At 41.3% G+C, this 18,692-nt stretch overlaps 1 long non-coding RNA gene across 1 annotated transcript in view; it reads right to left on the bottom strand.

Annotated features, from left to right (window-relative positions):
* The window catches only part of LOC120390343, a 71,181-nt gene extending 54,796 nt beyond the window's left edge, over positions 1–16,385 (bottom strand). The window contains exons 1-2 of the long non-coding RNA XR_005591066.1: positions 16,180–16,385; positions 14,361–14,444 (exon numbers count right to left, since the gene is read on the bottom strand). This is a non-coding gene — a long non-coding RNA (uncharacterized LOC120390343). The remainder of the gene's footprint in view (positions 1–14,360; positions 14,445–16,179) is intronic.
* Positions 16,386–18,692: the final 2,307 nt, after the last annotated feature.

The raw sequence follows: 18,692 nt of genomic DNA, 5'->3' as shown, positions 1-18,692 counted from the left end.
TGCTTATCCCCGGTTTTTGATGTCTACATCAGTTTTCTTGAGATCCTCATTAAGTGTGTCTTTGTAGCATTTATTCCGACCACAATGGGATCTCTGACCATGGGTGAGCTGAGAGAAGATGATTTGTTTTGGGAGGAGAGAGTCTGCTATCCACACACAATGTCTAGCCCAGCTGCATTGGTGCATGAGGATCATTGCTTCAAGGCTGGTGACACTGACTTCAGTGAGGATGCTAATGTTAGTGCAGCGATCTTCCCACTTGATGCAAAGGATCTTCTGGGGGCATGGTTGGTGCTACCTCTCCAGACTCTTGATGTGCTGTTGATAGATCACTCAAGTTTTGCATCCACTAAGGAGTGTAGGAATAACAGTTGTCTCATAGACCTGGACCTTGGTTTTCTGCCATAGGTCACAATCTGTCAAAATGCATCGGAAAAATTTCCGAAAGGAAGCACTTGTTCACTGCATGCTGTGCTGGATTTCACTGTTGATTTTTCATTTTGAGAAAAATGGCTACCGAGCTAGCAGAAGTGCTCAACTGTCTCCAAAGCACATCCCTCGATGGTGATTTGCAATGGGTTATGTGCAAAGCCTGAGGCAGGCTGATTCATAGACTTTAAGGTCAGAAGGGATCATTATGATCTTCTAGTCTGACCTCCTGCACAATGCAGGCCACAGAATCTCACCCACCACTCCTTTAGCAAACCCTGACCTATGTCTGAGCTATTGAAGTCTTCCACTTGTGGTTTAAAGACATCAAGGTGCAGAAAATCCTCCAGCAAGTGACCCAGGCCCCACACTGCAGAGGAAGGTGGAAAAAAAACCCAGGCCCTGCCAATCTGCCCTGGAGGAAAATTCCTTCCCGACCCCAAATATGGTGATCAGCTAAACTCTGAGCATGTGGGCAAAACTCACCAGCCAGACACCCAGGAAAGAATTCTCTGTAGTAACTCAGATCCCACCTTATCTAGTGTCCCATCACAGGCCAAAATTAGTCTATCCCATCATACCATCCCTTCCATAAACTTATCAAGCTTAGTCTTGAAGCCACATATGTCTTTTGCCTCCACTGATCCCCTAACTTCACTCCTCTGATGGTTAGAAACCTTTGTCTAATTTCAAGTCTAAACTTCCTGATGGTCAATTTATATCCATTTGTTCTTGTGTCCATATTAGTACTGAGCTTAAATAAATAATTCCTCTCCCTCCCTGGTATTTATCCCTCAGATGAATTTATAGAGAGCAATCACATCTCCCCTCAGCCTTCTTTTGGTTAGACTAAACAAGCCAAGCTCTTTGAGTCTCCTGTCATAAGACAGGTTTTCCATTCCTTGGATCATCCTAGTAGCTCTTCTCTATACCTGTTCCAGTTTGAATTCATCCTTCTTAAACATGGGAGACCAGAACTGCACACAGTATTCCAGATGAAGTCTCGCCAGTACCTTGTATAACAGTACTAACACCTCCTTATCTCTACTGGAAATACCTCGCTTGATGCATCCCAAGACCACCTTAGCTTTTTTCACAGCCATATCACATTGGTGACTCATAGTCATAATGTGATCAACCAATACTCCGAGGTCCTTCTCCTCCTCTGTTACTTCCAAGTGATGCGTCCCCAGTTTATAACAAAAAATCTTGCTATTAATCCCTAAATGCATGACCTTTTCACTATTAAATTTCATCCTATTACTATTACTCCAGTTTACAAGGTCATCCAGATCTTCTTGTAAGATATCCTGGTCCCTCTCCATATTGGCAATACCTCCCAGCTTCGTGTCATCCACAAACTTTATTAGCACAATCCCACTTTTTATGCCAACGTCAGTAATAGAAAGATTAAATAAGATTGGTTCCAAAACCAATCCCTGAGGAACTCCACTAGTAACCTCCTTCCACCCTGACAGTTCACCTTTCAGTATGACCCATTGTAGTCTTCCCTTTAACCAGTTCCTTGTCCACCTTTCAATTTTCATATTGATCCCCATCTTTTCCAATTTAGCTAATTATTCCCCATGTGGAACCATATCAAATGCCTTACTGAAATCGAGGTAAATTAGATCCATTGTGTTTCCTTTTTCTAAAAAAAAAATCTGTTATCTTCTCAAAGAAGGAGATCAGGTTGGTTTGGCACAATCTACCTTTTGTAAAACCATGTTGTATTTTGTCCCAATTACTATTGACCTCAATGTCCTTAACTACTTTCTCCTTCAATTTTTTTTCCCCAAGACCTTGCATACTACAGATGTCAAACTAACAGGCCTGTAGTTACCCGGATCACTTTTTTCCTTTCTTAAAAATAGGAATTATGTTAGCAATTCTCCAGTCATACGGTACAATCCCTGAGTTTACAGATTCATTAAAAAATTCTTGCTAATGGGCTTGCAATTTCATGTGCCACTTCCTTTAATATTCTTGGATGAAGATCATCTGGGCCCCCCAATTTAGTCCCATTAAGCTGTTCGAGTTTGGCTTCTATCTCGGATGTTGTAATATCTACCTCCATATCCTCATTCCCATTTGTCATCCTACTATTATCCCTAAGCTCCTCATTAAAGACTGAGGCAAACTATTTGTTTAGATATTGGGCCATGCCTAAATTATCCTTAACCTCCACTCCATCCTCAGTGTTTAGCGGTCCCACTTCTTCTTTCTTTGTTTTCTTCTTATTTATATGGCTATAGAACCTTTTACTATTGGTTTTAATTCCCTTTGCAAGGTCCAACTCTACATGTCTTTTGGCCTCTCTCACTTTATCCCTACATGTTCTGACCTCAGTAAGATAGCTTTCCTTGCTGATCCCTCCCATCTTCCACTCCTTTTAGGCTTTCTGCTTTTTCTTAATCACCTCTCAGAGATGGAGGAGGAGTACTTGTGGCATCTTAGAGACTAACAAATTTGAGCATAAGCTTTCATGGGCTACAGCTCACTTCTATAGTTGCATAGAAGTAAACATATAGTAAGGAAATATATATACATACAGGGCATGAAAAGGTTAAAGTAGTCATATCAACTCTAAGAGGCTAATTAATTAAGATGACCAATTATCAGCAGGAGAAAAATAAACTTTTGCAGTTCAGACAGTTGACAAGAGGTGTGAGGATACTTAACATGGGGAAATAAATTCAAACTGTGTAATGACTCAGCCATTCCCAGTATCTATTCAAGCCTAGGTTAATGGTATCTAGTTTGCATATTAATTCAAGTTCAGCTCATCCAGCTTGGTCTACAACTGCTGTTTATGTGTGGTTTTCCCCTTTCTTGGGATGCAGGCTTTTGATAGTTTCTGCAACCTTGACTTGAAGTAAATCCAGGCCTCCTCCACCTTTCTTCAGTCCAATCCACTTCCCTAACTAATTTCCTTAATTTTTTTAAGTTAGTGTGATACAGCATGGCCAGAGGGCAGCAGGAGAGGGTTAGAAGGGAGCCTTATTCCCTGTAAGGGGAAGAAAGTTTGCTATAGATTAACTAGAGCACCTGATGCCAATTAGAGCGCCTGAAGCCAATTAGAGCACCTGCAGTCAGTCACATGATAAAAACCCCTGCTTCAATCAGATGGTGTGGGAGTTGGAGCAGAAAGAATTGGTGTTGGAACAGAGAACAGTTTGAAGGGAAGCAGAGGACAGTTTGGAGAAGTGCTGAGGTGGGCTAAGAAGTCCTAGATTCTAGTTAAGGGGCACCTGGCTTGTGCAGAGGAAGGGCAGGAGGCCTGCCACAAGCTGAAGGGCAGGAGAGGGAAGTAGCCCAAGGGAAGGAACTGTCAGTTCAAGTGGTTCACCACTATCCTCAGGGCCCCTGGGCTGGGACCTGGAGTAGAGGGCGGGCCCAGGTCCCTCCCTCTCCACTCCCCTCCTCTAGGACACTAGTGGGGCAATTAATATTCCAATTTAGGGGCAAGAAATGGCGCCCTGAACCCACCCCCTAAAGAAGAGAGAGTGTGAGACCCATCAGAATAGTGCCGTCAATTTGCCACATTAGCCCTTTTGAAATCAAAACCCTAGTCAGATCTATTTTTGTTTATTCTTCCATTTAGTTTGTACTGAATTAGCTCATGATTGCTCAAACCAAGGTTGTCCCCTACAACCATTTCTTCTATGAGGTTCTCACCGCTCACCAAAACCAAATCTAAAATGGCATCCCCTCTTGTTGGTTCAGCAACTGCTTGGTAAAGGAATCCATCAGCTATCGCATCCAGGAAAATCTGAGCTCTATTATTATTACTAGCACTTGTCCTCCAGTCTATATCTGGGAAGTTAAAGTCTCCCATGATCACACAATCCCCATTAGTGTTTACTTCATTAAAGACATTAAAGAGGTCTCTATCCATATCGAAATCAGATCTCGACGGTCTATATCATACCCCAAACACTATCCCAGGGGAGGCATTAGTAGCTTTCTTTCCCAATGTGATTTTTCCCAGACAGACTCTGTCTTATCCATTCCATCATTTCTTATTTCTTTACAGTCTACCTCATCATTGCTATACAATGCTACTCCGGTGCCTTTGCCTTTATTTCTGTCTTTCCTGAACAGCACATAGCCTTCAATACCTGTACTCCAGTCATGACTACTAATCCACCATGTTTCTGTTATCACTATATCATCTGGTTTCACTTCTGGCACCACTAGCGCTAGCTCCTCAATTTTGTTACCTAGGCTCCTCACATTAGTGTACAATCATCTTAATTTTTGCTGTTTGACTTCTCTCATATTTTTTACTTGATTAGGCACAGACATTCTACTGCCAGTATCATCTATTAGACTGGCATCTACACTACCCTTCCTCCTTATGTCCATTCTCCTACCCACAGCTGAATCCTTTCTTACTTTGTTTTCTTCCCTCTCAATGTTAAAATCCGGCATGGAGATTATCTGGACATCTCCCAAACATCTCCCCCAAATTCCTAATTTAAAGCTCTTAATCAGTTGTGCCAGCCTCCATCCTAGAAGTCTATTTCCCTTCCTACTCACATGAAGTCCATCCCGAGAGAACAGTCCTCTGTCCATGAATGCTTCTCAGTGGCCATACATCCCAAAGCCTTCCTCATAGCACCACTGCCTGAGCCATCTGTGATCATCATAATCTTGTCACACCTTTGTTGCCCTTTTCTAGGAACAGACAGAATCCCACCTGAGTCTTGATTTCCTTAAGCATCTTCCCCAGTCTGGCATTATCTCCCTTGATAAATTCCAGCAAGAATCTAGCCGTATAATTTGTTCCCACATGAAGGACAATCAGTGGATTTTGTCCCATTCTTCAGCCTCAGGTCCACATCCCGTATCTTAGCATCCAACAGACAGCACACCCTTCTGTTATCTCGATCAGCTCTAGTTACAGGCCTGTCTATTCTTCTCAGTAAGGAGTCCCCAGTCATGTAGACCTGCCTTTTCCTGGTGATGGTGCAATTCTCTGGTCTATCCCCTGTTCCCTCTGGCTGTAAGTCCTCTCAATTCTTATTGTCCCTTGCAATCCTCCACAACCCATCCCGTATCCTCCTGGGGCTCATATTCGGTGTTGTTCTCTTCATTGACTGTTCCCGTCTTTCTATAGAACTAGCTGCTCTTCTCTTCTTCCTTGCCCTCTCAACTTCAGTGACCACCTGCTGTGCCTCTTCTTCATTTTCCAACTCTGCAAACCTGTTCCTGAGCTCTATTTCTCCTTCACTATCCAGTCTTTTCCTCTGTCTGGTTCTCTTAGTCACATGCTTCCACTGTCCACTTTCCGCGCCCAGCAGTCTCCCCTTAGATTTCTTTGGTTCTGCTTCCATCTACAAGTCTCAGCTTTTCCTTTCAGCCTCCTCATGTTTTTACTCCATCTGCTCGAATCCCCTTCTAAACTCAACCAGAGTTTCCATCTGCATCTCCAATCCTCAGATCTATTCTTCCATCAGCTCTATCAAGCTGTACTTCATGCAGACAAAACTCTTTTCAGGTACCCCCCTCCAGGATCAGGTACATGCCGCAGCATCCACATCCAGTCATCTTCACTGTATCTTCCACAGCTTGGGTCATTACCACTGCTGCCTCTGTAACTGTCATAGCCTTCTCACCTAAGTCCTGTTAGCCTGGGAAGCACAAACCAAACCAAAACACCACCACCCACCACAACACAAACCTCCAACAAGCACCTAAACACTCCCTTCACTAGCCTGTTTGTTCCTCTGCCTGGATCTTAGTCTTCCCCTCAAACTCCCCTGTTTACAGCTCTGTTTGCTATCTCCTGATGGAGCACTCAATTTTGAGTGAGAGCCCTAGGCTTTGGTAAGCTTGTGCGAAAAAATCCAATGTGGACTGAAGGTCATTCTCAGTGTGCACGAGGATGGCACAGTCATCAGTATTCTGAAATCACTAATGGATGCCCTGAGGACTTTAGACTTCAAACAGACGCTGAAGATTAAAAAGCAGCCCATCCATTCTGTACTGAATGTTAACTCCGCTGGGGAGTCGGTCTTTAATGAGGACCAAAATGACTGCTAAATAGATGGAGAACAGGGTTGGGGCAATAATGCATCCTTGCTTAGCCCCAGTTTTGATTATGAAAGGATCTATCTCCAGCCCATGAGAGAGAACAGTGGCAGTCATAGGATCATGAAGAAGCCTTACGACCTTAATACATTTTGGAGGACAGATGAATCTGGCCAGCACCTTCCACCTTCATGATTGACAGAGTCAAACACCTTTTTCAAATTGATGAAGGCCATATACAGGTCCCGATTTTGCTCCCAAGACTTTTCCTGGATTTGGCGGGCAACAGGGATCATGTCAGTTGCTCCACAGAAAGTCTAAAACTGCTCTTCAATTCCGGCAATATTTCCTCAGCAAGGGGAAGTAATCGGTTTAAGAGGATATGGGAGAGAGTTCCCTCTGTGGTAGATAGCAAGGCACACATTTCCACACTTCAACTTATCTCCTTTCTTAAAGATTGCAACAATGTTGACTTTTCTCAAGTCTTCCAGAATCTTCTCATTATACTAGATATGTAGAAAAAGTTTGTGAAGCTTCCTTAACGTACTTCAAATCCAAACTTTTAGACATCAGCTGGTATGCCATCTGGCCCTGCTGCCTTGTCGTTCCTGGTTTGTATAATGGTTTGTGTTACTCAAAATGCTCCTTCCATCTGGCTTTCATGGCTTTGCTGTCCTTAAAATAGAAGTGTAACTCAGTGACCTGATGTGTTTACCTGGAATGTTCCTGTTTAGTGTCTTTAGCTAATGTGCCATCATTTACTGTAATAAATATGATTTCAGTCTCCCTTTACAATGCTCATTTGAAAACCAGAAATCCTGTTTAAATTAAGGATAAATAGTCCTCAGGAGTCCAGCAATATTTCAGTAAATAAAGACAAAATTAACCCTAAAGACCCTCCTAATACATTGTGACTTTTCTTGGGAAGCAATTATTCTGTCCTTAGAGCAGTGGTGGGCAACCTGCAGCCCATGGGCCACACACAGCTCATCGGGGTAATCCTCTGGTGGTCTGCGAGACAGTTTGTTTTCATTTGCACGGCCACCCACAGCTCCCAGTGGCTGCTGTTTGCTGTTCCTGGCCAATGGGAGCTGCGGGAAGCGGTGACCAGCATGTCCCTGTGGGCCGCATGTTGCCCAGCACTGCCTTAGAGCTTCTGGTATGCTTTCCGATTCTATACCTAACATGTGGTTTAGAGCTCACTGTTCCTGTATGTGCCACAAAATACTGCCCTGTGTTTAAAAGTATTTACATACCTTATCTGGACACTATACAGAACAGCTATTTCATTTAAAAATAATATTGAACATCTCATAATATAATATAATAATATTATTATTATTCTATTGAACATTCGTCAATATCTCTAAAGTTATTTACATAATACCATCTTAACAAATGGAAATTTATATCTCAGCTGAAGTGTCAAACAAATGTTGGCTCACTGGACTACTGAAATCTGGCAAAAAGAAAGTAGTGAAGCACATCCATAAAATGAAATATTTGAAAGAATCCATAGGGACTGAGGTTGACTTTCTAGCTTTTCATTAATGACATAAAGGATTTGAATGATGGGATATAAAGTGATACTTTTCAGTTTTTATTATGCTATTTATATTTAAAGCTACATCAGAAACATTATGGTTGTAGTTTAATCTTCCCAGAAGGATGGGCATTCAGAGTCAAGCCTCAAATCTTCATTATGTAGCCACAATGGAGCACAGTAGAGTATATGAGCATTTCAATAATTTTGAAATAGGTCCTGGAAATGTGATCTTTAAATGAGAACTCTCATCTGACAATTATCAGAGAGGTAGCCATGTTAGTCTGGTTTTACAGAACCAGACTAACACGGCTACCTCTCTGATACTTGACACCATGCAAGGCACTGCATTTAGCCGTATGGAGTGGAAATCCATCAACCTCATGAAGAACTTGCACAAATACAGACGGATATCATCTTCCTTTCCAAATGCAAACAGATGGACATCATACCTAATGGACTAAAGGTAAAAAATCCACTGCTATCTACTTACTACACAGACCACAGTGAGAGATTATGCCATACTCTATCAAAGAAACTGAGGAACCACCTGATCAGCATCCTATACAGCAAACAGGAAAACATCAAAAAAGAGCTCTCCAACCTGGAGACTCTCATCTATAATCAAACTTCCATAAAAAAGGACTTCACTAAAATAAGACAGGAGATCTACATTACTCACTTCACCTCTCTACAAAGGAAAAAGGACTGTAAGCTGTCTAAACTCCTACCTGCCACATGGGGCCACAACCGTGGAACCCCTAACCCACCCAGCAATATCGTCAATCTATCCAACCACACACTCAACCCAGAAGAACAGTCTGTCCTATCTCGGGGACTCTCCTTCTGCCCTGCCACTCCCACCAACATGATACAGTTCTGCGGCGATCTGGAAGTCTACTTTCGCCATCTTCGACTCAAAGAATACTTTCAGGACAACACTGAACAGCGCACTGATACACAGTTACCCTCCCACCAACAGCACAAGAAGAAGAAATCCACATGGACTCCTCCTGAGGGTCGAAATGACAGTCTGGACCTATACATTGATTGCTTCCGCCGACGTGCACAGGCAGAAATTGTGGAAAAACAACATCGCTTGCCTCACAACCTAAGTCATGCAGAACACAATGCCATCCACAGCCTCAGAAACCATCCTGACATTATAATCAAAGACGCTGATAAAGGAGGTGCTGTTGTCATCATGAACAGGTCTGACTACCAAAAGGAGGCCGCCAGACAACTCTCCAATACCAAATTTTACAGGCTACTTCCCTCAGATCCCACTGAGGAATACACTAAGAAACTGCACCATCTACTCAGGATACTCCCTACACTAACATCAGAACAAATCAACATACCCTTAGAATAACCCTGGTCGGGGCTCTATCTACTACCCAAGATCCACAAACCTGGAAATCCTGGCGCCCCATCATCTCGGGCATTGGAACTCTCACTGAAGGACTGTCTGGATATGTGGACTCTCTGCTCAGACCCTATGCCACCAGCACTCCCAGCTATCTCCGTGACACTACTGATTTCCTGAGGAAACTACAATGCATTGGTGACCTTCCAGAAAACACCATCCTAACCACCATGGATGTAGAGGCTCTCTACACAAACATCCCACACACTGATGGAATACAAGCTGTCAGGAACAGTATCCCTGATGATGCCACAGCACAACTGGTTGCTGAGCTCTGTGCCTTTATCCTCACACACAACTATTTCAAATTTGATGACAATATATATCTCCAGATCAGTGGCACCGCTATGGGCACCCGCATGGCCCCACAATATGCCAATATTTTTATGGCCGACCTGGAACAATGCTTCCTCAGCTCCTGTCCACTCACACCCCTTCTCTACCTACGCTACATTGATGACATCTTCATCATCTGGACCCATGGGAAGGAGACTCTGGAAAAATTCCACCACAATTTCAACAGCTTCCACCCCTCCATCAACCTCAGCCTGGACCAATCTACACGGGAGGTCCACTTCCTAGACACCACGGTGCAAATAAGTGATGGTCACATTAACACCACCCTATACCGAAAACCTACCGACTGCTATGCCTACCTTCATGCCTCCAGCTTCCATCCCGGACACACCACAAGATCCATTGTCTACAGCCAAGCACTGAGGTACAACCGTATATGCTCTAACCCCGCAGACAGAGACCAACACCTAGAAATTCTCCACCAAGCATTCTCAAAACTACAGTACCCGCACGAGGAAATAAGGAAACAGATCAACAGAGCCAGACGTGAACCCAGAAGCCTCCTACTGTGAGACAAACCCTAGAAAGAAACCAACAGGACTCCACTGGCCATCACATATAGTCCCCAGCTAAAGTCCCTCCAACGCATCATCAGGGATCTACAACCCATCCTGGACAATGATCCCTCACTTTCACAGGCCTTGGGTGGCAGGCCAGTCCTCGCCCACAGACAACCTGCCAACCTGAAGCATATTCTCACCAGTAACTGCACACTGCACCATAGTAACTCTAGCTCAGGAACCAATCCATGCAACAAACCTCGATGCCAACTCTGCCCACATATCTACACCAGCAACACCATCACAGGACCTAACCAGATCAGCCACACCATCACCGGTTCATTCACCTGCACATCCACCAATGTAATATACGCCATCATATGCCAGCAATGCCTTTCTGCTATGTACATCGGCCAAACTGGACAGTCTCTAAGGAAAAGGATAAATGGACACAAATCAGATATTAGGAATGGCAATATACAAAAACCTGTAGGAGAACACTTCAACCTACCTGGCCACACAATAGCAGATCTTAAGGTGGCCATCCTCCAGCAAAAAAACTTTAGGACCAGACTTCTAAGAGAAACTGCTGAGCTTCAGTTCATTTGCAAATTTGACACCATCAGTTTAGGATTAAACAAAGACTGTGAATGGCTTGCCAACTACAGAACCATTTTCTCCTCCCTTGGTTTTCACACCTCAACTGCTAGAACAGGGCCTCATCCTCCCTGATTAATCTAACCTCATTATCTCTAGCTTGCCTCTTGCTTGCTTATATTTACCTGCCCCTGGAAATTTCCACTCTTGCATCCGACGAAGTGGGCATTCACCCACGAAAGCTCATGCTGCAAAACGTCTGTTAGTCTATAAGGTGCAACAGGATTCTTTGCTGCTTTCACCTGACAATGATTTTCCTAAAATGAGTGTTTTCCAGGTGAATTTCCTTTTTTAATTTTAAAGGAATAGCACACATTATTATGCTATGTCGTAATAAATTAAATAAAATGGAAAAAAAATGTTCATCTCCTAACACCTTATAAGGAAAGGATATTGATATAAGACAGACAAGGTAAGTGCGGTAATATCTTTTATTGGACCAACTTCTGTTGGTGAAAGAGACAAGGAAACACAGCAATTCTCATGAATATGGATTTGCAAGGTATCAGCTCTTTTGTGTAGAAGTAAATACTTTTTCTTGTAGACGTTGGCTTTGTTGACTCAGGAGACCTTTCCAATTCCTATTATCTATGGCTTGATAGGAAGACTATAAGTTTCTCATACTATAATTCTAGTAATTATTAGATTTTTATATTAAACAGACAAATTAAATATTAAATATTTACCATGAGTATTACTGCAGGACATAAAGTCCCCAATCAAGATTAGGGCCTCATTGTGCTAAATATTGTACAAATATGTACTGACTGTTGCTGCCCCATAGAGCATACAGTAAAAAACAAAACAAAACAGCAATTGGGAAGGAAAACAAGGACACACAAAGTTGTATTGACTTGAATAGGTCTGTGGCAGAGCCAGGAATAGAGTTCAGGTCACCTGAATCCCTTACCAGTACCCTATCTGCTACACCATATAGAAAATATTTTGTAATTTAGGGTATCACTACCCTATACACATTTCTACCTTTGATAAAACCACTTCAAAGGTGTTAGTTAAAGAATCCAACCACAGCCTCTAAAAGTAAGGACCTTCAATTAAATAAAGATGGAAGAAAATGTGTATTGAACTGCAATCAACTGGGCCTCACCGCAGTTTTGTAATATAATACATATTCAGCACAGTATAGACTATTTTAGTAAAAGTAATCCATAAAAGGCACCTCCATAATTACAAAACAAAGTAAATATTAATATACTGACAGAGATGTCTGTCAATTTCAGTTATTACACTGAGATACAAATACCATAGTCAACATAATTGCTTGAAAGATGCCAACACTCACTTCTTTTAGACTCATTCTATCTAGTTTCTGAACTGAGTTTGGCATGGATAACATGTTCTGCATATTGACAGATTATTCCCTTAATGGTATGGACAAAGGGTATGATTTCAGTGGAGCTATGACAATTTGTACCACCAGAGGATCTGCCACCAAATGTCCATACTAGTGTTCTTAGACCTACTGGCAACCTTTGGCACTATCACAAAGTTCTGATGATACATCTGTGGTTCTTTGCAGGGTTGGCAGAGCTGAGAAATACTGCATTGATTTCAGAGAGATAACAAAGGGCGGTAGTCCCAATAGAGGAAGGAAATAGTGATTTAGATGAAAAATTGCAGGCTCATTTTACACCTAGATGAGACAAACAAAATGCTGGTGGGCAGAGAGAAGCATTTGGAATGACCCATAAGATGTTTTTAGGGGATGAGGGGAAAGTACATTTCCAGGTAAACCCAAGTTAGAACTAATTTTTTCTCTTTGTTTAATTTCCGGTGGCAGGGGCCTTTACTTTTAGGGCATTAAGATCTGAGTTCTGTCTATGCTGCTATCACAGAGTCCCAGGTAGCCATAGTATGCAGCATAATGACAATCAATCAGTTGCTATATGGTCATGGATTTCTTACATTAATTTAAAATCCATCTTTCTACTTGTTACTTTCTCTTTGTTGTATGGCACTGAAACCTTCTTTCATATTTTTACTTGCTTTTTTCACCACTCTCTCCCATGAGTATTAATGCATTTCTTAACATGGGAGCCAATTTACAGAGCTTGTTTTGATTAATTCAGACCTTGCCTAGTTTGTGTCTTTTTCATTAGAGAACATACTTGCAGATTTAGAAAAAAAAAGTTTAAAAATAACTAAGATTTATTGTCCCTGCCCACACTTTTAATTTCACCCTCTTTTTTGTCAATGAGATTGCCTGCCATACTGAGGTCATAGTTCTAACATCTTATGCTGGAAGCCAGCTCTCAGGCTGCACAACCTACATTTCGCTTGATAGGTTTCAGAGTAGCAGCCGTGTTAGGCACAGTAACACAGACACCACACAGGCTCCCCAACATGAATTAGTGCCATTAGCATCTCTTCAGACTGCTTTGGGGAGAAGCATCTTTTACAGCTATTGTGATCTGGCTTGGTGGGTTGATAAATGCTACTGTCTATTAAGCTGAAGGTCCTGTCTTCAGAGGCTTTCTGCCACCCTGCAATGTGTTGAAATGCTCCTCACAGCTATAACAGACCATTTCAGAATTCATCTCACTTATGTAATCTCCATTCTTCTGCCATGCCGAAAGGATGATTGACTAGTTTTTCAGTAAACATTCAGGTTAAAAATAAAATCCCACTTTATTGCTTGAAATGTGAAAATATTGCAATTAAAAATGCTGAACTAATGTTCATGATAGTCTGCCATGTGAAAATGAATGAGATATCCAAAACTATAAACAGAAACCTACTTTAAAAATCATTAAGTATTCTACCTTTGCATATATTACCATGTCAACCCTCTCCATTAACATTTATCACAAAATATTATAATCCCTTAAAATGAATTCTCATTTCTTATTCTCTTATCTATCAGTGGGGGTTAATGCAAATCAGATTTTAATTTTAAGTTAGCTGAAAGAATGAAAGAAGTGATACTTGTCGTTATGTTATCCACAAGATAATTCAGAAACAATTTGGGATGCCAGACTGTTCTTTTCTTTTATATTCTTAGTCTATCAGAGTGCACAGACATTAATTTGGGAATACAAAAAAACACGATCAAGGTTGAAAAAGCATTGCTTAGATTGTTTGTGAGATAAGAGTGTATCTCATGAGTATAATGATCTCTAATGAGATCCAAAACTCGTAAAGACATGGCAATATAGCTAATTCACAGCTGGACGAATTCACTTGCTTAAAGGGAAATCATGGACATTCAGGAACCTCCAGGGGAAAAAAATACAGTAAATCATCCCATAATGTTTTAACTAGAGATTAACATGCCACTCATGTCATCTAACACAGCAAGTAATTTGAAAGAAATGCTTACTCCTTATATATAACTGATGGCAGTTATATTTATTTAATCAGGGTAGTTTCTGAAGTCTTGTCTCCTGTTTACCTGCTATGGGTGTATCATAGGGTCACTGGTACTTTAAAGGCACAGCTACAACTGGTCGAGTAAGTACAGCCACCATTCTTTCAGCTAAGAAAGAAAAGTCACACCATTTAGTTGAGCTTTTCCTATTTTTAGCATTCTTTATTTGATAATATCCATGTCTAATCAGAATCACACAATTCATGTTATAAAGATAATACATATTACCATAATATTAACATTTGATTACCTCTCCAAATTAATTACAAATATGGTTGTATAATACCTGTATTAGGATAATTAGGTATTACAGATGCTTAAACTGTAAGAGTATTAGTGTGCAATGATTAATCATTTTAATTTAGCATCAGATATTTTTGTCATTGTAAATTCCATGACTGGTGCTAAATAGTAATGACCAGAGATCAAATCAAGAAGGATTTATAAAACTAGATAATTATCTGATGTAAATCCAGATAGCTCCATCAAAGTCAGTAGAGCTGTGCTGCCATATACCTGTGGAGAATCTGGATCATGTAATCTAATTCTCTTTGGTAAATATTGGTATTTAAGAGAACTTTATACTGCAAATAATTTTACCAATTTTCCAACATTATAGTGGGCACAACTGATTCTTATTCCTGTTAAGGTTGTATTAGGACTGTCATCAAAGCTCTTATATGTGGTAAGTGCCATTTTGTAAATGGTTTAGTCTCCCTGTCTTGCTGCACCACACAGTCAATGTTTCTGAAGACAGGAGCTTGCAGCCTGCAGCTCTGGTCTCCTCTATGCCACTCCTCTCCACCACCAGTAGTAGAGAAAGGCCTGTGAGAGAACTGCCCAGGAATTCATAATAGATTTCAGATAGGGAATGGATGAGAAGGCAGAACTCCGAAGGGAGGGATGGAGCTGGAGGGAGTGTCTGGCCCTGGAGATGCTTTCTCTTCCTCCTCCCCAACTCCCTCCTGTGCAAATCAGCACGGACACGCTCTCCCTTTGAGAAGACCAGGATGGATCCTCCATCCCCAAATGTCCTACCCTCTGTCTGGGCCCCCAATGCGAATAATATGAAACAGCTGGGTTTTGTTGTGCTAATGGATAAGTTATATCTTTTTATTTATAAAACCTGTTTAAAGATTTTTTATTTTGTGTATGAATCAAACCAAGTTTGGAATCTGCAACAGATTAATGGTCAAGGTGGGAGAGAAGCCCAAGGGATGGAGCATGGTGTGTTACCAATGCCAGTACTGTTTTATTTTATTAATGCAATGAGAAAATGTCTTTAACAACCAGTAAAACCTATTATAATCTATTAATTACTGCCTGATGAACAAGAAAACAGCCTTCTTTTTTGGTCAGTTGGCACATATTTCCACATCTTGTGTCACACACATTGGCAGGTTTGAAGGTTGAGAGATAATAACTGTCATTATAACCTCCCTTGTTCAGTTGCTCAGATACAGAGTTAGTTGAATGCAAAATTATTCACAAATACTTTCAGAAATGTAAGTAACAAGTTGAGTTCTCTTATATTTGTTCATGAATACTGATATGGCTGCTGGCTGGTCATGAAGCTGTTTACAACTCCTGAAAGTCTCACAACAGTTTGCATGATGATTATTAATTCAGTCCAAAAGAGCATTATTCATTACTTGATATTAATTGCAAATCATTTGTTATTTTTATCTAAACATTTTTTTATCCACTCAGTATTTCTTAGGTGACCAATCACACACTACAAATAGTAAATAGCAAATAGTAAAAGGGAACAATTTTCCTTTTTTATGAAACAAACACAAAATAGAATGCAAAATAAATAAAAAAACAAATTGTGGCAAGGTACCTTCCCGGTCTCACCGGCCTCAGCTGTTTTTAGCCTTGGTGAGACAGGCTTGGGTAAAACAGTCCTTCTTGGCTGCACAGGGGAAGTCTATTCCTTCTCTCAGCCAGTCTTTTGGGCTTGTTTTTCTCCCTTATGGGAGGGAATGCAGCCTTCCCTCCTGGTGATGCTATCACTATCTTGCTGCTCCTAACCTACTGGCAGCTTAACTCCTTCTCTCTTCCACCCTCTTTTCCCAACAGGGGAGGGTTTAAAAAGGTCTCAGGCAGCCCATAGTTGGAATCAGCTGATCCTAATTGACCTCAGGCAACTCTCTCTCAGCTGATTCTAATTGATCTTTGGTAATCCCTTCTCAGCTGAACCTGATTGACCTGTAGTCACCCCTCCTCAGTTGATAGGGAGGAGGGCCTTTTAACCTTCTGGGACTGTTTTCTACCCCTCCCCCACCATTGCAGCTGTCTGTCCTGAGTTTAGCACATAGTGTAAATAACCTTTCAGTTCATAGTGAAATGGTGCAAAAGTAGTGTTGTTTATGCACTATACAATGTATGGATGATAAAAGAGAAGGTGTTACCCCAGAATTTGACATTCCTGCATGTACCCCAGAACTTGACAGTACTGCAGTCAGTCATTTAGTATATTCATCCACTGCCTTCTAAAAACCAAACATCACATACTTAGGAATAATCTTAGGCCAGGGGTCAGCAACCTCTGGCACGCGGCTCGCCAGGATAAGCACCCTGGTGGGCCGGGCCAGTTTATTTATCTGCCGCGTTGGCAAGTTTGGCGGCCCGCAGCTCCCACTGGCCGTGGTTTGCCATCCCAGGCCAATGCAGGAGGTGGGAAGCCGCAGTCAACACATCCCTTGGCCTGCAGCACTTCCCGCCACCCCCATTGGCCTGGGACAGCAAACCACAGCCAGTGGGAGCTGCGGTCTGCCAAACCTGCTGACATGGCAGATAAATAAACTGGCCCGCCCGCCAGGGTGCTTACCCTGGTGAGCCCCATGCCAGAGGTTGCCAACCCTGTCTTAGGCCTTTGTGAGACAAGGTCAGACAACTGTAGACTTACAGTTTGCTATTCACAATGAAAGGATGGGATAGAAAGTTATGGAAGAAAATAGCGACCTTGTTTTTAGGTGCCCCAGACATATTGTTATGGCTAGTAATATTAGAGATGTTTTGAGATAATGAGTAGTTTGCTGAAATTAGGAGAATTGGTGACCCAGTAGAGGTTGTTATGCTGACCCACTAGGAGTCACTAGAGGCTATGTGCTTTGTTAGAGTTAGCTATAAAAAAATTAGGTGAAAGTAAATACCTTGGAGCAGTCCCAGGGAGCTTTTGTTTGGGCAAGGAACTGTCATTTAAACTTTCCATCAGCTGAACTGAAAGAGAGCCCCTGGAAGTTCAGCTGGTGATCACTAGAAACTATCTCAGACTGTGGATAGCTATATATGGGATGTCCTAAACCTATTGTGCATGGGTGTGTGTGTGTTTAATAACTAATAAATAGTAGTTTTAGATAAGTGCAAGATTGCTTGTATCAATCATTTAGCAGACAGAAGTGCCATGTTTCCATTGATTTATTCCCAATACTGCCTGGAGAGAAACAGTTAAATTACTAACACTTTGAGTTCTGAAAAACCCTGGATAACAGTGTCAAATTCTTCTTGAAGTCTGTATTTAAAGTGTCCTTTGCTGTACACTAGTGCTACATATTTTTTATTAAATCAGCACTTAGGTACCTAAATATGGAATTAGGTGAGTAGAGTGCCCAAGTATGCCAAGTGTGATTTTACTTGCATTTGTAATATATTTAACTGCCTCTATTGATATAGCTATTATATTGTGTATGTGTGTGTGTCTACTAAAACTCAACTTTCAACTGCACTAAGCTGCAATATAGTGTTTAAAATTAAAATATCCTGCACCAGATACAATTCTCTATAGAGGGAATTCCAAGGCCCGTATCTACTAATTTAAAATCTGAGTCCAAGAAAAGTCACTAATGTAGTACAGGGACTGTCTATGCCTTAACAGTATATTCTGTCAGTAGCCTCCCAAAGTCACATTTCATTATAACTTAAATATATTTCTAGCAGTAGTCCATTCTGTTGGCAGCTTTGTAAATCCCATTTTAATTTAGGTCAAACAGTTTTCATAAGACTAAAGCCTTTTTTTCACTCCAATCTGCTTTTTCTTCAACATATGGGAAGCGGCAGACACTCTGGGAATACTTTTGTTTATTACAAATACAAGCAGAGTCATATGTGCACTTTATGCACATATGTAGTTTCTCCTGTAGTATTTTTAAATTATGCTGGGAAATTCACATCTGTCATGGACACCAAATTTCTTATTTTTGTGTTTTAAGAAAGCATCTAACCTTTTTCACACTTTAAGATTTGCGTGCAAGAGAGTGGGTATGATAATGGAGTTTGCTCAATTGATTCGTGAGACTGGCACCTGAAGAAAAAAATGTTCTTCTGCTTTAGACACTTTGTTATGAGAGAGAT

Source organism: Mauremys reevesii, linkage group 1, assembly GCF_016161935.1.
Source record: "Mauremys reevesii isolate NIE-2019 linkage group 1, ASM1616193v1, whole genome shotgun sequence".
In the NCBI taxonomy this organism is placed as follows: Eukaryota; Metazoa; Chordata; order Testudines; family Geoemydidae; genus Mauremys; species Mauremys reevesii.
This window is presented reverse-complemented; position numbering and strand designations above follow the sequence as displayed.